Below are 20,329 nucleotides of genomic sequence, written 5' to 3' on the forward strand. Positions count from 1 at the left end.
GACTATAGATAAAGTCTTAGATATGAAATAAGAAAATAATAACAATTTTTGAGTCCATGTAGCAATTTTTCTCCAAAATTAAATTTCACCATCCTATGATGGATGAAACAGGTACCATTTTCAGATGCCATCTAGAGGATAAAGAAGGTCGAATGTTGTATGATCCTTCAGAAAAAAAAAAAAAAGAGAGAGAGAAATGGAGCCAGAGAAGAAAAGAAAGGAAAAGCATCACCATCACAAAAATATATTTAGCAAATGTTTTTTGTTGTTTTGTTTTGATTTGTTTTATATGCAGGTTGTACTTATTTGGGTACCAACAAAAAATATAGTTTTAAAATTGGACTCTATTTGTATATGTGTGAATGAACAACTAAATGTGGGCATCTTCACCAAAATAAGGTGCTGGGATATGGGCATGTCAGCCATTCTCATGTTGCTGTCCGTTAGCCAGCAATCAACAACTTAGGAAGGTCATAAATTCAAATAAGTTAACTTAGCATTGGCTGAAAAAAAAAGTTATAAAACTGCTTTTGTTTGAAGTTAATGAATGAGCATGAATTAGAAATAACAAAGTGAGCCAAAATATTAAGATAATCATATGAAAGGGAAAGACCATAAGAATTTTAGAAATTTTAACTTGTGGTCGGGTGCAGTGGCTCACATCTGTAATACCAGCACTTTGAGAGGCTAAGGTGGGCGGATCATGAGGTCAGGAGTTCGAGACCAGCCTGACCAACATGGTGAAACCCCATCTCTACTAAATACAAAAATTAGCTGGACATGGTGGCGTGCGCCTGTAATCCCAGCTACTCAGGAGGCTGAGGCAGGAGAATTGCTTGATCCCAGGAGGCAGAGGTTGCAGTGAGCCGAGATTGCATCATTGCACTCCAGCCTGGGTGACAGAGCAAGACTCCATCTCAAAAAAAAAAAAAAAAAAGAAAAAAGAAAAAAAAGAAATTTTAACTTGTGTTCTTAGCTGTGTAAGGTTCAAAGATAACCACTCAAATAAAGCTTATACTTACTTTTACAGATCTAGACTGAATATGCTGGATGTGTCCCAGAGTCAACTACTTTTTTTTTTTTTCAAGAAATCTTAATTTCCTTATTGTTTGACTTTTTGACTCAACAATTTTTTTTAAACTTTTTGTTTTTTTCTGAAACGTTCTTGTTGTTATGAGCCTTTTGTTTTGTTCTCGTTAAATGCACTCGACCCAAAATTGGTTTGGCATATCGAAAAGGAGGCCAAGGAGGGAGGGGCTAGGGGCGTGGGAGGTGGGGAGGAGGCCCGAATGGACAGAAAGTTGAGGATGAGAGAAGAGGAACATAGAGACAGCGAGAAAGACATGGGGAAAGAGAGTTGGAGACAGAGAGAGAAAGGGGAAGGCAAGGAAAAGCCAAAAGAAACCAAAATCCAGAGAAAAAGAATTAACAAGATTTAGGAGCAAATGAGTTCAGGAGCCCAAGGAAGGGAGTAGGAGAGGAAACCAAGAGCCTTCTCTGTACCGTCCCGGCTGGGGTGGGGGCGTCAAGGCATCAGGTCTGGTTAGGTGGGGGGGACACCTGGGCTCTAGGGGCGGCTTTGCACTGGACTGCAGTGGTGTCCAGCCCCAGCAGGGGGCCCTGCCACACAGCTCTGAGGCCTGGAAGCCACCGAGCAATGCAGGCTGGAACAGGACCCGATACACCCTCTCTCCCTTTGATTGTCCAAGTCTGCAGAGATACAGCGAAGGCTGGGCAGGGAGGAAGTGGGCCTCCCTGTGTGCCTCAGCCCCCCGGAACTCTCCCGGCCCTCCTCCTGGTTTCGGGGGCAGCCACAGGCTGGGCTGCTTCCCAGGACGGGCCGGCTCCTCACTTTCCCATGCCTCCTGCCCACCCTTCACAGACTTCTGACCACCCCTCCACACAACAGAGTTCCCAGCCTAGTGCAGTCCAGCAAGGGCCATGGAACTGTCCCCTGCCCTCCTCAGAGTCGTCTGGCAAGACTGTCCCTGGCCTCATTTCTCCTCCCCATCTAGACTTCACCCATGGTCTTCTGGTATAATGGGTTAGGCCTTTCTACCAGAAAAAGCCAGAGTTGGAACCCAACCCCACCTCTTCCCCACACCTGTTCCCTTACACGGGACAAACCACCACCTTTGGTCTGACCCCTTCTCCCCTAATTGATGGGGACAAGCCAGCCCCAGCTCCCCAGGAGAAGGGAGGGGCTTTCTAGCGGCAAAAAGGGTCCCTCCAGCCACCTACCTGTCCCCTTGCCCCCAGTTCCTTCCTAGAGCCCCTCCCCCTTAACCCAACAAAGTTCATGGCAGCAGCAGACTGAGATCCGAAGATGTTTGAAAACTCATGGCACTTGTGAGAAAAGAAGGAGGGGCAGAGAGTCGGCGAGAGGTCAGAGCAGAGGTGGAGGGGCCACCTCTGGGGAAATGGCAATGCAGGGGCTGGGCTAGGGTGGCCTGGGTCTACGCTACCCCTAGAGTTGAGGGGAGGGGGCTGGGGAGGCTGGGCTGGCAGGCTGGAGAGGAGGGGGCCAGGAGAGATGCTCAGGAGACATCCCGAGCCTGGAGCTTCCAGGGTCTGGGATTTGGGGTCAAGCCCCCCAGAACATGGGTGTCCTGACCCCAGCCCTGGCACCTGGCTTCGTCTTCCCTGCGGGAAGGTGGAGGGTAGGGAAGGTGATCTCTCAACTTTGCCCCTCTCCCTCCCCCAGACAGACCACCTTGCCGCTCCCAGCACCCTCCTCAGCCATACCCATGTCCTCCACAACCCCAGTGCCTCCCCATTTTCCTTCCGCCATCAACCTCTCTAGGTGGGAAATCAGCCCCATCTTCCCCGGCTGGAGTCCCCAAAGCAGTGTACAAGAAGCAGGAACTCAAAGGGACAGCGCAGCCATCTTGACAAAGCATCTTTGGGTGTGAAGAGGTCTCCCCCGTTCCGGTGGGGAGGGAAGGGGGAGACAGGCCTCTGGTTCTGGGGCAGGCAGTGAGGTACACGCCCCAGAAGGGCTGATGATGCCAGGCAGGCGGAGCAGGAAAGGAGGGGATAGAAACGGGTGCCAGGAAGGAAATGGGTTCTTTGTTTCACTATTGGATCTAGATTTTGTTTTCTGTTTCTGGATTGTAAAAAGCTGCTCTAACTACTTTTTTAAGATTTTTAAAATAACTTTCGTGGGTACACAGAAGTTGGATATATTTATGAAGTATACGAGGTATTTTAATACAGCCACGCAATGCATAATAATATTATGGAAAATTGGGTATCCAAGCCCTCAAGCATTTATCTTTTGTATTACAAAATAACTAATTATAATCTTTTAGTTATTTTAAAATGTACAATTAAATTATAATTGACTATAGTAACCCTGTTGTGCTTTCAAATACTAGGTATTATTCATTCTTTCCAACTTTTTTTTTGTACCCAGGAAACATCCCCACTCTCCTCTCCCTCCCCCAACTTTCCTTCCCAGCTTCTGGTAACCATCCTTCTATTTTCTATCTCCACAAGTTAAATCATTCTGATTTTTAGATCCCACAAGTAAGTGAGAATATGCAATGTTTGTCTTTCTGTGGCTGGCTTATTTCACTTAACATAATGATCTCTGGTTCCAACTATGTTGTTGCAAGTGACAGAATCTCATTTTTTTTTATGGCTGAATAGCAGACCATCATGTACAACTAAGATATTTTCTTTAACCATTCAACTGTTGATGGACACTTAGGTTGATTTTAAATCTTGGATACTGTGAACGATGCTACAATGAGCACGAGAATGCAGATATTTCTTCAATATATTGATTTCCTTTCTTTTAAGTATATTTCTAGTAGTGCAATTTGTGAATCATATGAAAGCTCTATTTTTAGTTTTTTGAGGAACCTACCTCCAAACTGGTTACCATAGTGCTTGTACTAATTTAGATTACCACCAACAGTGTTTGAGGGTTCCCTGTCTTCCACACATCCTTACCAGCATTTGTTATTGCCTGATTTTTGATAAAAACATTTTAACTGGGATGAGATTACATCACATTGTAGTTATGATTTGCATTTATCAGATGATCATTGATGCTGAGCAACTTTTCATATGCGTGTTTGCCATTTGTGTGTCTTCTTTTGAGAAATATCTATTCAAGTCTTTTGCTTATTTTTTGATCAGATTATTAGACTTTTTCCTCCAGAGTTGTTTGAGCTCCTTGCATATTCTGATTTTTAATCCTCTGTCAGAAAGGTAGTTTGCAAATATCTTCTCCTATTCTGTGCGTTACCTCTTCATTGTGTTAATTTCCTTTGCTGCACAGAAGCTTTTTAACTAGATATAATCTCATTTGTCCATTTTTGCTTTGGTTGCCTGTGCTAGTTGGGCATTGCTCAATAAATTTTTGCCCAGAACAATGTCCTGGAAAGTTCCCTCAATGTTTACTTCTAGTAGTTTCCTAGTTTGAGGTATTAGATGTAAGTCTTTAATCCATTTTGATTTGATTTTTCTATATGGTGAGAGAGAGGGGGTCTAGTTTCATTCTGCATATAAATATCCAGTTTTCCCAGGACCACTTATTGAAGTGAGTATCTTCAGTGTTTGTTCTTGGCACTTTTGTCAAAAATGAGTTCACTTTAAGTTTCTGGATTTGTTTTTGGGTTTTCCTGTTCCATTGGTCTATGTGTCTGTTTTTATGCCAGTACCATGCTGTTTTGGTTACTATAGTTCTGTAGTATAATTTGAAGTCAGTGTAATGTAATTCATCCAGTTTTGTTCACTTTGCTCAAGATAGCTTTGTCTATTCTGCATGTTTTTTATTTCATATAATTTTTTTTCTATTTTTGTGAAGAATGTCACTGGTATTTTGATAGGGACTGCATCAAATATATAGATTGTTTTGGGTAGCAAGAATCAACAATATTGATTCTTCCAATCCATGAATATGGCATACCTTTCCACTTTTTTGTATACTCTTCAATTTCTTCCATTAGCATTTTATAATTTTTATTGTAGAGATCTTTCACTTCTTTGGTAATTCCTAGGTATTTAATTTTATGTATGGCTATTGTAAGTAGGATTATGTTTTTTATTTCTTTTTTAGATCTTTCACTTTGGGCATGTAAAAATGCTGCTGATTTTTGTATGTTGATTTTGTATCCTGTAACTTTACTGAATTTGTCAGTTTAATATTATTTTGGTGGAGTCTAGGTTTTTCCAAATATAATATCCTATCATCTGCAAAAAAAGATAATTTGACTTCTTCCTTTCCATTTTGGATGTCCTTTATTTTCTTCTCTTGTCTGATTGCTCTAGCTAGGACTTCCAGTACAATGCTAAGTAATAACAGGGAAAGTGGACATCCTTGTCATGTTCCAGATTTAACAGGAAAGGCTTTCAGTATTTCCCCATTCACTATGATACTAGCTGTGAGTCTGTCATATACAGCTTTTAGTATGTTTCTTCTATACCCAGTTTTTTTTTACTTTTTTCATAAAGAAATATTTAACTTTATCAAATGCTTTTTAACACATCAATTGAGATGATTATATGGTTTTTGTCCTTCATTCTATTAATATGATGTATCACATTGATTAATTTGTGTTTGTTGAACTATAGTTACATTCCTGGGATATAACCCACTTGGTCATAATCAATGGCCTTTTTAATGTATTGTCGAATTTGGTTTGCAAGGATTTTGTTGAGGAAATTTGCACCAACATTCATCAATGATATTCGCCTGTAGTTTTCTTCTCTTGATATGTCTTTGTCTGGTTTTGGTATCAGGGTAATAATGGCCTCATAAAATGAGTTTGTAAGAATGTTCTGCTCCTCTATTTTTTGGAAGACTTTGAGTGGGATTGTTATTAGTTCTTTAAATGTTTCATAGAATTCAGCGGTGAAGCCCTCAGGTCTGAGGATTTTTTAAAAACTGGGATAATTTTTATTATGGCTTTGATCTTATTACTTGTTAATGGTCTATTCAGTTTTTAAACTTCTTCATGTTTCAATCTTGGTATGTTGTATGTGTCTCAAAATTTATTCATTTCTTCTAGATTTTGAAATTTATTGGGATATAGTTGCTTATAGTAGCCACTAATGACCCTTTGAATTTCTGCAGCATCAGTTGTAATGTCTTCTTTTTTATCTCTAATTGTATTTATTTTGGTCTTCTCTCTTTTCTTGTTAGTCTGTCTAAATGTTTGTCAATTTTGTTTATATTTCCAAATAAACAACTTTTGTTTCATTGATCTTTTGTATTGTTTTTCTCATTTCAAATTTATTTATTTATGCTCTGATCTCTATTATTACTTTTACTCTACTAAATTTTTATTTGGTTTGCTCTTGCTTTTCTACTTCCTTAAGATGCATCATTAGGTTATTTTTTGACATTTTTCTCTTTTTTTGATGTAGGCACTTAGCTATAAGTTTCCTTCTTATTACTGCTTTTACTGTTTCCCATATGTTTTGGTATGCTTTGTTTCTATTATCATTTGTTTTAAGAAATTTCTCAATTTCCTTCTTAATTTCTTCATTGACTCACTGATCATTCAGGAGCATATTGTTTAATTTCCATGTGCTAGTATGGTTTCCAAAATTATTCTTGTTATTGATTTCTAGGTTTTTTTTTCCATCGTGGTAATAGAAGTTGCTTGATATAATGTCAAATTTTTGAAAGTTTTAAGACTTGTTTTGTGACCTAACATACAGTAAATCCTTGAGAATAGATCCATGTGCTGAGGGGATAGATGTGTATTCTGTAGCCATTGGATAAAACATTTTGTCAATATATAGTAGGTCTGTTTGTTCTGTAGTGCAGATTAAGTCCAATATTTCTTTGTTGATTTTCTGTCTGGGAGATCTGTCCAATGCTGAAATTGGGAAGTTGAAGTCTTCAGCTATTATTGTATTTGGGTCTATTTCTCTGTGCATCTCTAATAAGATTTGCTTTATTTATCTGGGTACTCCAGTTTGGGGTACAGATATACTTAAAATCATATCCTCTTGCTGAGTTGACTCCGTTATCATTATATAATGACCTTCTTTGTCTCTTCTTATAGTTTCTATCTTGAAATTTGTTTTAAGTATAACTACTCCTGCTCTTTCTTGGTTTTAATTGAGATGGAATATCTTTTTTCATGCCTTTAAGTCCATGTGTGTCTCTGTAGGTGAAGTGATTTTCTTGTAGGCAAGAGGTCATTGGGTATTGTATTTATTTTCATCCATTCGGCCAGTCTATGTCTTTTGATTGGAGAGTTTAATCCATTTATATTCAATAATGTTATTGATAAGTAGATACTTACTTCCACCATTTTAGTTATTTGTTTTCTGCTTCCTTTGCAGTCTTCTCTTCCTTCTTTTCTTCCTTTGTATCTTCTTTTTATAAAACATAATTTTCTCTGGTGATATATTTTATTTTCTCTCTTTCATTTTTTGTGTTTTTGTTGATTTGAAGTTACCATGAATCTTGTAAATACAGTTTTATAACCTATTATTTCAAACTAATGACAATTTAACACTCATTTGATAAACAAACATGTAAAAAGAAAACTAATAAAACTTTACACTTGAATTCTCCTTGTTTTTTAAAATTATGTTGCTTCTCTTCATGTCTTATGGTGCTCTCTATGTCTTGAAAAGTTTTGTAGTTATTATTTTTTATTGGTTCATCATTTTGTCTTTCTATTTAAATCAAGAGAAATTTATACACCACAGTTACGATGTTATAATATTCTGTGACTTTCTGTGTGGTTACTATTATCAATGAGTTTTTTTTACCTTCAGATATTTCTCCTTGCTCATTAACATCCTTTTCTTTCTGATTGAAGAACTCCTTTTGTCAGTTCTCGTAGGACAGGTCTGGTGTTGATGAATTCCTCAGGTTTTGTTTGTCTAGGAATGTATTTATTTCTCCTTCATTCTTGAAAGGTACTTTTGTTGTATATACTATTCTAGGGTAAGAGTTTTCATCTTTCAGCAACTTAAATATGCCATGCCATTCTCTGTTGGCCTATAAGGATTCTACTGAAAAATACACTGTCAGGTGCACTGGAGCTGCATTGTATATTATCTGTTTCCTTTCTATTGCTACTTTTAGGTTATTTTGTTTATTCTTGACCTTTTGTGAGTTTTGTTATTAAATGCCTTGAAGTAGTCTTCTTTGGGTTGAATTTACTTGGTGTTCTACAACCTTCTTGTACTTGAATATTAATATCTTTCTCTAGGTTTGGGAAGTTCTCTGATATTTTCCTTTTGAATAAACTTTCTAACCTTATATATTTCTATACCTCCTCTTAATGGCCAATAACTCTTAGATTTGCCATTTTGAGTCAATTTTCTAAATCTTGTAGGTATGCTGTATTCTTTTGTATTTTATCCCCTCTGACAGTATTTTCAAAAAGCCTGTCTTCAATCACACTAATTCTTTCTTCTGCTTGATCTCTATTAAGAGACTTCGATACTTTCTTCAGCATGTTACTTGCATTTTTCAACTCTAGAATTTCTGTGAGGTTATTTTTAAGTATTTGAACCTCTGTGTGTTTAATTTGTCTAACAGAATTCTGACTTCTTTCTCTGTGTTATCTTAAAATTTATTTGAGCTTCCTCAAAACAATTACTTGGAATTCTCTGTCTGAAAAGTCATATATCTTTATTTTCCAGAAATACTCCCTGGTGCCTTATATATTACATTTGCCAAAATCGTGTTTTCCTGGATGGTGTTGATGCTTGTAGATGTTCTCTGGTGTCTGGTCATTGAAGAGTTAGGTATTTATTGTAGTCCTTACAGTCTGGGCTTGTTAGTGTCTGTCCTTCTTGGGAAGGATTTCTAGGTACTCAAAGGAATTTGGGTTCCAAGACCAACAATGCATTGTTTTTTGCAGACTCATGGAGGTACCACCTTGTTGGTCTTGAATAAGATCTGGAAGAATTATCTAGATTACCAAACAGATACTTTTATTATTTTACTTTCTCCCAAACACATCTCTGTGCTGAGCCACCTGGAACTGGGTGTGTGATAATGCAAGCACCCCTGTGGCCACCACCACTGGGACTGTGCTGGTTCAGATCTGAAGCCAGCACAGCACTGGGTCTTGCCCAAGGCTCTTTCCTTTCAGCGTAGTGAGTTACCCCAGGCCCCAAGTGTGTCTAGAGATACTAACTGGGAGCCAGGGATTTGAATTAAAAACCTTAGTAATTTACCTGATTTCTATTTTATTGTGCCTAAGCTGGCACTCAAACCACAATACAAAGTTCGTCCTGCTTTTCCTCCCACTACCACAGGCAAAGAGACCTCTCCTTGTGGCCACCACAATCACTATTCCACTGCTGGAGATCACTGGCGTTCTGCTAATCCACTGCCAATGTTCACTTAAAGCCCAAAAGCTCCTCAGTCAGTTTTTGGTGAATGCTGCCAGGACTGAGATTTACCTTTCAAGGCAGGGCTCCCCTCTGTCCCAGGGTAGGTCCAGAAATGCTGTCCAAAAGCTTATGCCTGGATTTGGGGATCCCAAGAGCCTGCTGTTGCTTTACACCTCTCCGATGAGCTGGTTTCTAGGGTACAAGATGAAGTCTCTTCTACTTTTCCTCATGATTTTCTCAAACAGAAGTCTTTCACCCTAGCCACCAAAGCTGGAAATTTGCTCCGTCTCCCTTGAAGCTAGCATATCTCAGAGCCCAAGGCTCACAGTATACTCCCTGGGTATTACTGGTGGTTACTCAGGGCTCACAGGCTCTTTAGTCAACAGGTGATGAATCTTACCAGGATTGCCTCCTTCTCTTCAAGGCAGAAGATTCCTGTTTGGCTCAGGATGTGTGTAGAAATGTTGTCTGGGACCTAGGGCCTGGAATGGGGAACTCACAACTCTGCCTGGTGCCCAGTTCTACTGTAGCTCAACTGGTATTCAAATGCAAAACAGTGTCCTCTTTACTCTCCTCTGCTCAAGCAGAAAGAAGGAATACTTTAATTTCTGCAAGACACACTGCTTGGGCTTGGGAGAGGGATAGTGCAAGCATGCCCCTAACTGTGCCAGCTGGTGTCTCCCCTAGCTCATGTGCCACCCTAGATCATTAGCTCTAAGCCCAGTTTAGCACTAGGAGTTGCCTAGGAATTACAGCCCTTGTGTCCTAAACTGCGTTTCAAGCTTACTGCCTTTCAAGACCACTTCAGCTTGTGGTAGTGAGGCTTGCTAAGAAACTCAAGTTCTGACTGCTGGGATGGGCAATTCCACTCTACCTAGGGCTAATCCAAATGCTTCTCTTGTGTGAAAGTGCTGACTGAACTCAGCATGGGCTGAACCCAGCATGGTTTTATTCTCTGCAGGGTAGCACTGAGTTCAATGTAAAGTCCCCCAGTCACTGCAGTCACCCTCCTCAAACTGCACAGATTTTCTCTCTGCACCACATGGCCACTGCTAGGAGACAGAAAAGGGGTGGCATTGGCGATTCAAGCCTCTGTCTCCTGCCCTCCTCAATGCTGGTTTCCATTATGTGAAGTTAAATCCAGGTACCATGATTGCTCACCTTATTTTTGGTCTTGTGACTGTGTTTTTCTGTGTGGGGATAGTTGTTAAAATTTGGTGTCCAAGCAGGAGGGCGTAGCAGGATGAATGGTGTAGGCTTCTATTCTGCCACCTTCCTCCTCCTTCAGAGTCAACTATTTTGGTGTGTATTTGGGGAGCAGATTTTGACAACTGAATGTTGTCAAATAATTAAAAATCTCAAATATTTCTTTCAGTATTTGTTAAAGTCTCACTGATGTCAGTAGCAGAAAATGCACCATCTGGAGGAGAGGGTGCAGAAGAAATATTTTGAGAATGAGTTTATCTGGATACATACCATTTTAAATATCTTTTTAGGATAAATTGAAAATTCATTCTCGATATTTTAATCAAGAAATACGCTGGAAATACATCAAAGCACCTACATTATACCTCAGACACCTGCCATCCTCTATTGTAATAGATGCACAGACTAAATTGTCTGAATTTTTATTGAAATGTAGCATAATACAGAATTTAAAAAATAAAAATAGCTTTAATTGCATAATGTGTTACCTTAGCAAATAAATAATATATGAACCACTGAATCTATAAATGTCACCCTAGACCTGTAATAAATTTAATTGTATTACTCCCACCCATCTGTAATTTCATATCATTTAAATCTGTCTTCATGAAGTAAAATTAGTTTAAACTTTTAATATGCTGACAAACAAAAACCTTTTTACCTTTTTATTCTCCATTTACAAAATGACATCTGCTCTATTTCCATTTAATTTTTTCACGATGAGGTTATTTCAGTATTTTATTTTTTATTTTGTCAAATATCTTTGCCAAAGATGGTGAAAATGTAGTCTCCATAGACCAAAAATTAGAGAAATGTAAACACTTCACATATGGTAGTTATGTTCTTAACATTTTACATGAAAGTATTTTAGAGACCTATTTCTTTATACATTTTTTAACTCAACCAAACACAGGAAAAGTTTAAGTAGTAAAAATCATGTTATTTAGCAAATTGGATATTGGTTAATATTATAAATGAGGGTATAACATAGTATTAATAATATAAATCAATCTTCCCATTTGGTCATCTAACTACACACACTCTATTGCTTTCTATTCAATAACATCAAAAAAGGAAAATTTTGACCAGAGATATGCTGTTCTGTCACTTGCTAATCTCATTGTCCTCTCCCTCACATTGTCTCCCCTCTTCTACACATAAACACATGAACACCTATATACTTACACACACACACACACACCCACACACACAGGAGTGTAGGGCTTAATGCTGTGGATTCTGACATCAAACTTACATGGGATTTTAGCCAACTGTGTAATTTAAGTGTTCAACTTCAGGTAAGTTAATAACCTCTCTAAGCCTTGTTTCTTCATTTGAAAAACAAAGATAGGAATCATATGTATTCTCAATAAGTGGAAAGTCCTTGTGTTGCAGTTATTGCTTTTGTTATTATGGTGCTTTTAGGAAAAACAGTAGTTTTGGTCTTTGTAAGTGCTCATAATTTATCCTCAGAAATCAAAAATTTTATTCCCAATCACAATCAGATAAAAATGCCAGATAAAATCTGCCCTTAAAAGAAAACTCCTGTAACAGAAGACATATAAGGAAGGATAATGTTTAAGTCGAGGAAGAATCATTACTCTGATAAATCCTGAGGCCATCCTGCTATTAGAGATACAACCTTTTTAATTGAAATCTTCTCTTGTTTATTTATTACAGAAATCAAAATATGATGAGAGACTCAGCAGTATTGGCTATTGATGAATTTTAAATAAATAGGTTTAGATGAATGAAAGTCTAGAGCAATTTGTTATATTATTAATCCATACATTATTTTATTTGTATATCATTTATCATTATAATCAATCTAGGATCAAAACTGAGTTTTATTAATATCTTAACCAATAGGATCCCAGAAAGATAGGATATTGTAAAATAAGAAATCACATAACTTTAAAACTGTGCACTTGCTTTCAGTTTCTATATCTTTACTAAAATGCCTGATGTCTAGCATCACAAAAAGGATATTTAAATAACAGATGTCAGTCCCTTCTATGCCTGGCTTGAAATAATATTCTCTGCAGAACATGGAACTTAGCAAAGCATATCTGAACTTAAGATGCCGAAGTTTTTCTCTGTTCTGGTCTTATTCCTTGAGTTCTAGGCTTCAGGCTATCCCATCTATAATTCAGAAATTTGACTCTTCTTGATAAAAAATTAAAAAAAAATCTTGAGTCAGAGTAGCATAGAGAAAGAAACAGCTAACTAGAAATCAGGAAGTCTGCCCTAGTCCTGAATCATCTTTTGTGTATCTCGGTGACCTTGAGCAAATAAAACTTAGGCTCCCTGTAAAATAAGAAAGTTTGGTTAAATTATACCTAGTATTACTACAGAGCTAATGTTTCTTGGGGGAATAGAAACCCATTATCATGTTTTATTATAAAGTAATCAGTGTCTTCATCCCACACATACATATGGGATACTGTACTTACTTCAGGCACACACACACGCTTCCATAGACAATTGTGGAAATCCAATATTCTTATCCTATTTAACAAAAACATATATATCTATAAGGATTTCCATTAGATAAGGGGAATTCTGTGGCAGATTTATTTCTCTGGGTAAATACATATGCCTGTGAGAGAATTCTAGGTCTGAATTTGGCTTAGTGATAAAATGTCTATTTGTTTTTTACTAGTAAAAGAAAGAGGGAGGAGGAGTCATTTGTTATCCAGTGGAATGAAAAGTTCTCAACCAATGCTTAAGTGAAATTCCCCTCCCCATCTAAGATGCAAGTTCTCCTAAATGCACATATACTTTTATTACTGATTTTTATCTTCTATGCCCTCAAGACACAGCAAGAATCATGTTCAATTCTAGCCAGAGGGAAAACAGAAGGAAAAAAAATGTAACATCAGTAATCTATCCTACTCTGCTGAAAAAATTGACTTGATGACCTAATAGGCCCTTCCTGACCCTTATTTGTATGACTGACAGTTAAAACACCTTGTGCTACGTGAAAACCAAATTGAGCACCATAGTACAAGAAGAGAAGCAACAGCCAAATCAAAAGGTAAATTAGATGTGCTTGTCTGAGTCTGAATTTGCTAGGCTGTTCTATTTTAACTCCATCCAAAGTGTAATTCTTTCTACACACAAGTAAACCGGGAGGAGAGCCATCAAGAAAGGAAATAAGTAAATTTGTAATTATCATCAAAGGAAATAAATATTTTTGTGAGTCTACTCCTTAGTATTTAAACTTTGTGGTATCTATTACATCAGTAGACCAAGGCATATTTTCATATTATTTTTTAGAAATCTAGGATTGCAGTAACAAACTGATAATAACCTATGAATATTTCTTAGTTATAGTAACTGCGCTCATTTGACTACTCAAACTCTTCCCTCTTATTCTTCAACAGATACATGGAGAGTTGCATAAAATGGCAATTATTGGTACAAAATGATGCATGTGAGGAGAAATTCTTTCTGATGCTCACCTTATTTTGGGTTAAATCTGCGTGGAGTTCTACAACCTTCTTGTACTTGAATATTGATATCTTTCTCTAGGTTTGGGAAGTTCTCTGATATTATCTGGCTCTCCCAGCCACAATAGTGAGAGAAGCTTAACTGGAGAATTATCTTGACCCATCTGCCCTTATTTATTTAACCACCTTTCAACCAAATTAATATCAGAAATTTGTTAAATAGTGTGATGGATCTTACATATCCACCCTAGCCAGCAAAGCTAAAAGATGCCTATTTACGGTCGGGTGCAGTGGCTCACGCCTGTAATCCCAGTACTTTGGGAGGCTGAGACGGGCGGATCAAGAGGTCAGGAGATCGAGACCATCCTGGCTAACATGCTGAAACCCTGTCTCTACTAAAAATACAAAAAAAAATTAGCTGGGCGTAGTGGCGAGCACCTGTAGTCCCAGCTACTCGGGAGGCTGAGGCAGGAGACTGGCATGAACCCGGGAGGCAGAGCTTGCAGTGAGCAGAGATTGCGCCACTGGACTCCAGCCTGTGTGACAGAGCGAGACTCTATCTCAAAAAAACAAACAAAATAAAAAAATGCCTATTCACATGCCTGATAGCTAGAAACCTATACATTGCATTAAAAATGCCAAAGCCACGAGAAAAACTATAGCAGCAAACTTTTATTCTAATTACGGATTATATAGGAAGAGTCTGAAGCCTGGATTTCCCTTTTCTTTAATTCTCCAGATTCCAAGGAGTATGAGAAGGTTGAATATAATACACCATTATTTCAAATTCATAAAAACTTGTAATAACAATAATATCTAATATTGTTTGTATGCTTACTGCTATAAATTTACATATATTTTCTTATTTTATTTTATAATAACCTTTAAAAGGAGGTACAATTAATATCCTTATTTTACAATCAGGAGACAGTTAATTTAAAAAATTGTGAATACTCAATTAATAAATTGTTTCAGAATACTGAATTAAATAATTTGTTAGAAAATACTCAGCTTATGCTTTCATTGACAGATTGTGAAGTCAGAATTCCTGGGCTTGTACACTGTCTTAGTCAAGACACTGTGACTACAGAATCTGTCATTTAAAGTAGTCTATCATTTTGGTGTACCTAGGTAGCAAAGCATTGTCATTTATGCCATGGATTGTGTATTAATTTCCTGAGTTGAAGAATATTTTGGTCAATACACTGTTGAGAAGCTTTTGGCATCTTAATTGGATTTTCATTAATTAAAATTTTGTTTCTGCAGATTACCAGCACTATTATAACACACTTTCAATTTCTGTTGTGATTAAAAATTAGTCAGGTTAGCTAATATTTTATTGATAAGAACAAGAAATTTGCCATAAACCACTAGCAGATGAGACTATTAAATAAAACAAATGAACAACAACAATACCCCCATCACCAGCAAATTAATAAAATAAAAATAGCTTTTCTGTGGTATGTAAGAATCAACAGGCGTAGAGAATAAAGAAAAGTCAGGTTTGTTCATTTAGAATGATATTATCTGTTGTTTAGCAATGCGATACAGAAAGAAACTGAAGAAGCTTATTAAATTGAGGCTAAACCTGTTTTGATTCCCTCCTGAGTAAACTATTTTGTTATTATTTTCTTTGTTTTGCACTTTAAGTATGAATAATATGGAATTGTCTGCATTAATTTTTCTTTCTAGTAGGAAAATAAAGAGGCCACTATTTTAAAAATTCTCTTAAAAAAGTAAAATCCTAGGCATCCTAGAGATGTTCAATTTTGACTTGCTATCAAATCCATCAGGTAGAAATAGAGGAATATTCTTTAATAAAATTTATTAAACTTTATAACTTATATTAAGAAATTTCACAAACTAAAAGCATCTGTAATATGCCTTTCAAATTTTAAAACCAAAAGCTATTAAATATAGGAAAAAGGAAAATAACTTAGTCACCCGTGCATCACGCTGTAAAATGAACCACTTCAGATACAAACCTTGGAGTTTGTATCCTTATTTGAACAATACTGGCTTATGAATTGCAAATTTACACATCAATTCTGGATTGAACAGGAAAGTAAATGATTTGAGCATATTTATTTGACTTCTACCTATTAGAGATTCAAGATGTGTACAATGTTCTATGACCACAATTTAAAAACATAAAATGAAATGAAGAAAACATTACCACAACTAATATCATTTCATAGACATTCAACTTTGGCAATCAACCTTACAAATGAACTAGTAATAACAGTATGTGATGAACAACATTTATGTTTGTGTAGGGATGTCACTTATACACAAGGTCTAATGAATCTGGAACATTTATCGAACATACTATATGTGTATGGAATATGTATGCTATAAAACTGGAAAAAAATACAATAAAAATAGTTCCTTCACTTACAAAGCTTGTAGTAAAACATATCTTTATAATAAAATATTGATGAAAATATAATGCAAGTTTTCTAAGCAAGTATTTTTTGTTGAATTTGTAAAGCTAAGAGAAGTTTATAAAGTATACTACCTCATTCTGTCTAGTTGGAAATACTAAACTATGAAGTGTACCTTGAGCCTGCAGGTTCCCCAAGGTCAAGGATCTTGCCTTCTCACTTGAGGCTGAATTTTCTGTCTCTTGAAACACTACTCAGGTGATGGTTGCACTAAAAGCCCAGACTTTGCCACTACTTAATATGTCTATGTGACAAAACTGGACTTGTACCCCAGAATTTATACAAATAATTTAAAAATGTTTTGCCACATATAAGGAGCTCTCTGTTTCTCTCAACAAGTGAGTAGAAAGGCAATCAAATTTATCTAGTTTGGGGCTTTCTTTTTTTTTTTTTTCTTGAGACGGAGTCTCGCTCTGTCACCCAGGCTGGAGTGCAGTGGCGCGATCTCGGCTCACTGCAAGCTCCGCCTCCTGGGTTCACGCCATTCTCCTGCCTCAGCCTCCCGAGTAGCTGGGACTACAGGCACCTGCCACCGTGCCTGGCTAATTTTTTGTATTTTTAGTAGAGACAGGGTTTCACCGTGTTAGCCAGGATGGTCTTGATCTCCTGACCTTGTGATCCGCCCGTCTCGGCCTCCCAAAGTGAGGCGTGAGCCACCGCGCCCGGCCTAGTTTGGGGCTTTCTTAAGGAGGAAAGAAGATTCTTTTTACCAAGTCAGTCTGAAGGCAGAGAGAATTAGGGATGATTTCTGACATAGCCAGCATATATTTCTTTCCCTTAAACTCAGTCTCTAAAGGCAGTATCTGTCCAGAATGACTCCTACAGTTTACTTTAAGCTTAGTTGCACAATAATCAACATTATATAAGGACAAAACATATCTCCACATCAAAACTGGGAGCCTTCCAGAAAAGAGGAATGGGATTTCAAGCTTCTAATTAGGATGTATAATGCTACCAGAAGCATTGTTTCTCATCCTTATAACAGTAACATACAAAGCTGGACAATGTACGAAACAAAAATTTCTTAAACTTATCAGTGAACTGAGATCACAGGGAAATAAACTAATCAAAATTCAAAGAAATACAGGGTTATCTAAGAAGAGACAGGACATAAGCATTTGCTTACCTGGGGCAGATGCAGTAAGCTAAAAAGCAAGAAGGATAAATTCAGCCAACATTTAAACAAATTGCTAAATAATGACTTTGAGTTAGTTAAGAAAAAAAAGAACTCCTGGGAGCTGAAAAACACAAATATAATTAATGTTCACTTGCAAAATTTTACCTATAGACCTTAACTGGTGATCATGACAAAAAATAAATAAATAAATAAATAAAGTCAGAGTGGGACAGCAGAAAGCCTGGGGTGAAAATAAGTTCAAAAACAAAAACAAAAACAAAAATCCTGACCATTTCCCTAATGAGATGTAGTCAATTTTTGTTGTTGCTATAACAAATTACTACAAACCTATAGGCTTTAAACAGCATAAATGTATTATGCTACAGTTCCAGAGTTTGGAAGTCCAAAATGGGTCTCACTTGACTAAAATCAAGGTGTTGGCAGACGAGTATTCCTTTTGAAGGCTTTAGGAAGAATCCATTCCCTCGCTTTTCCAAGCTCCTAGAGTCTGCCCACATTTCTCAACTCATGGCCTACTTCCATCTTCTAACCCAGCAATAGATGGTAGAGTCTTTCTTGCATTGTGTCACTCTAACTCTCTTGCCACCTTTTTTCACATCTAAGGACATTTGCTAATACATTGGCCCTACAAAAATAATCCAGAATAATCTTTCCACCTCAATGTAAGCTTATCAACAATCCCAGTTCCATCTGCAAACTTAATCCCCACATGCCAGTTTATATAACATATCCAAAGTTTCTGGGAGTTAGGATGCTGATATATGTGGAGGCTGTAATTCTGCCTACCAAGGTCTACTCTCTGGCATCAAAAGACTCAAATCAGTGGGGCTTCAAAATGGCTGATTAGAGTCATCTGGTACTCACTTCTTCCACAAAGAAGAAAAAAAATGGCAAGTAGATAATCACCCTTAGAATATATCATCTTAGAGAATACACTGAAATTCAACAAAATTTGACAAGGAACACCTAAAGCAAGGAAAGAGAGGGAAGCAAGGAAGCTTGATCAGCTGGGATTGGCTAAGAACCTGGAGAAGTTCCCAGTGTGGGAAATGGGTAAATGAGATATCCCTGGAATTTTACATTCCCACCATGGACTTCTGCAACACTGGCCATGGGAGAGCTCATCAACCCACATGGGTCCTGAGACAAACACAAGGAGTTCCCTGGAATCTGCACAATGTCATTGCTCCAGAGAGGGAGCTCATGCTGGATCCCACGCATCCTCCGGGTCCTAAGCAGCTACAGAAATGTACCATTTTGAGAGTCCAGGCCTACCAGATTGCACCCTGGCTTGCGACCCAACAGCCCCATCATCCCCGTATCCCTGAAGCCCTACTGACATCCCCATCGGTGGCTTTTACCACAGCTGTCCACTGTCAGCAGAGCCAAAGTGCAACCCATATGCAGGGACCCTGCTCTCCCCAGTAATGGAGCTGCTGTGAATGTTCATGTTTCCTGAGGACACTCTCCTACCCACAGCTGCCACTGCTGGATGCTACATCCAGGGCTAAAGCAAAAGCCACTAGGAGCAACATCACTGCCCCCAACAGCACAGTGGCCACACATTTACAAGCACCCTGAAGATAAGTTCTTATCTAAAGCCACCATCTGAGGCTGAAATGCAAGTTACCCAGTCACCTGCCTACAGCTGCTGCTGTTAAAAGCAAACCTGACATAATAGCAGGGCAGAAGCATAGCCAGCGCTGCTCCAACCCAACCATTCCACTGGGAGCCTGAGGTCACTACCACAGCCAGATCCTGCATTTACCACTGGAAGCCCTCAGCATAGGTCCACCAGACCCAGATCCACCCTCCTCCCCAGTGCCTGAGTATGTTGTCCAGAAATCTAAAGATCACCCAACTACATCCACCATCATTGGCATGTGAACACTCCTCCTGGGGGCCTGAGTTCAGGCCCATTCAACCTGCCACTACCAGCACAGCTCGTACCAATTCAATTGTGACACTTGCAGGCCTGGAGACTAGCCCACTCACCCCATCATATCTAATATTCACACCAGCATTGACTGGAAGCCAGAAGGTTGTCATACCACTGCTACTGCCATCACCACCAACACCTCCTAGCCAAATGACCTATCCACCCACATGGCCCATTGTTGCTACTACCAGCACTCAAGAAATTTGCCTGGAGGCCCAAGAATAAATCAGGCCTGGACCTGCTAACACTAGTGTAGGTGTATAACACCCTGGGACCCAGGGGACTGCATACTCAGTCTGCCGCTGCCACCACTGGGGTCTAAGGATTGGTCCACCTGGCATCACTGTCCACAGTATAACTTCACCACAGCCTTCACTGAAAACCTTGCCCTAAAACTCTGAGGAAATTACAGACATTACTGACACTGTTACAGCCAAAGAAATAAGATGAAGAATCCATTACTGCACCCACCTAGTCAAAGCCAAAGTGCCGTGCCCAACCAAAACCATAGACACGTCTTCAGGAAAAAGTCATACTCTAAGAAAGCAAATGTTAAAAATTAGAAAAATCAACTGTTATGCTAGTTGTGCAGATATAAATGTAAGAACACAAGAAATATTTTAAAAATGACACCACCAAAGAAACACAATAATGCTCCAGCAAGAGATTCCAATGAAAAAGTAACAGATGAGATCCTGGAAAAAGAATTCAAAATAGTGATATTAAAGGAGTTCTGTGAGATCATGGAGAACACAAATAAATACAAAGAAATCAGAGAAATAATTCAAGATATGAATTAGAAATGTACCAAAATTATCCATATTTA

At 38.1% G+C, this 20,329-nt stretch overlaps 1 pseudogene; it reads right to left on the minus strand.

Moving 5' to 3' along the window:
* Positions 1-2,208: 2,208 nt before the first annotated feature.
* On the minus strand, positions 2,209-2,821 carry LOC116466339 (uncharacterized; annotated as a pseudogene).
* Between the last annotated feature and the right edge of the window lie 17,508 nt (positions 2,822-20,329).

The sequence above is a fragment of the Hylobates moloch genome, unplaced genomic scaffold (genome assembly GCF_009828535.3).
Source record: "Hylobates moloch isolate HMO894 unplaced genomic scaffold, HMol_V3 SCAFFOLD_4, whole genome shotgun sequence".
In the NCBI taxonomy this organism is placed as follows: domain Eukaryota; kingdom Metazoa; phylum Chordata; class Mammalia; order Primates; family Hylobatidae; genus Hylobates; species Hylobates moloch.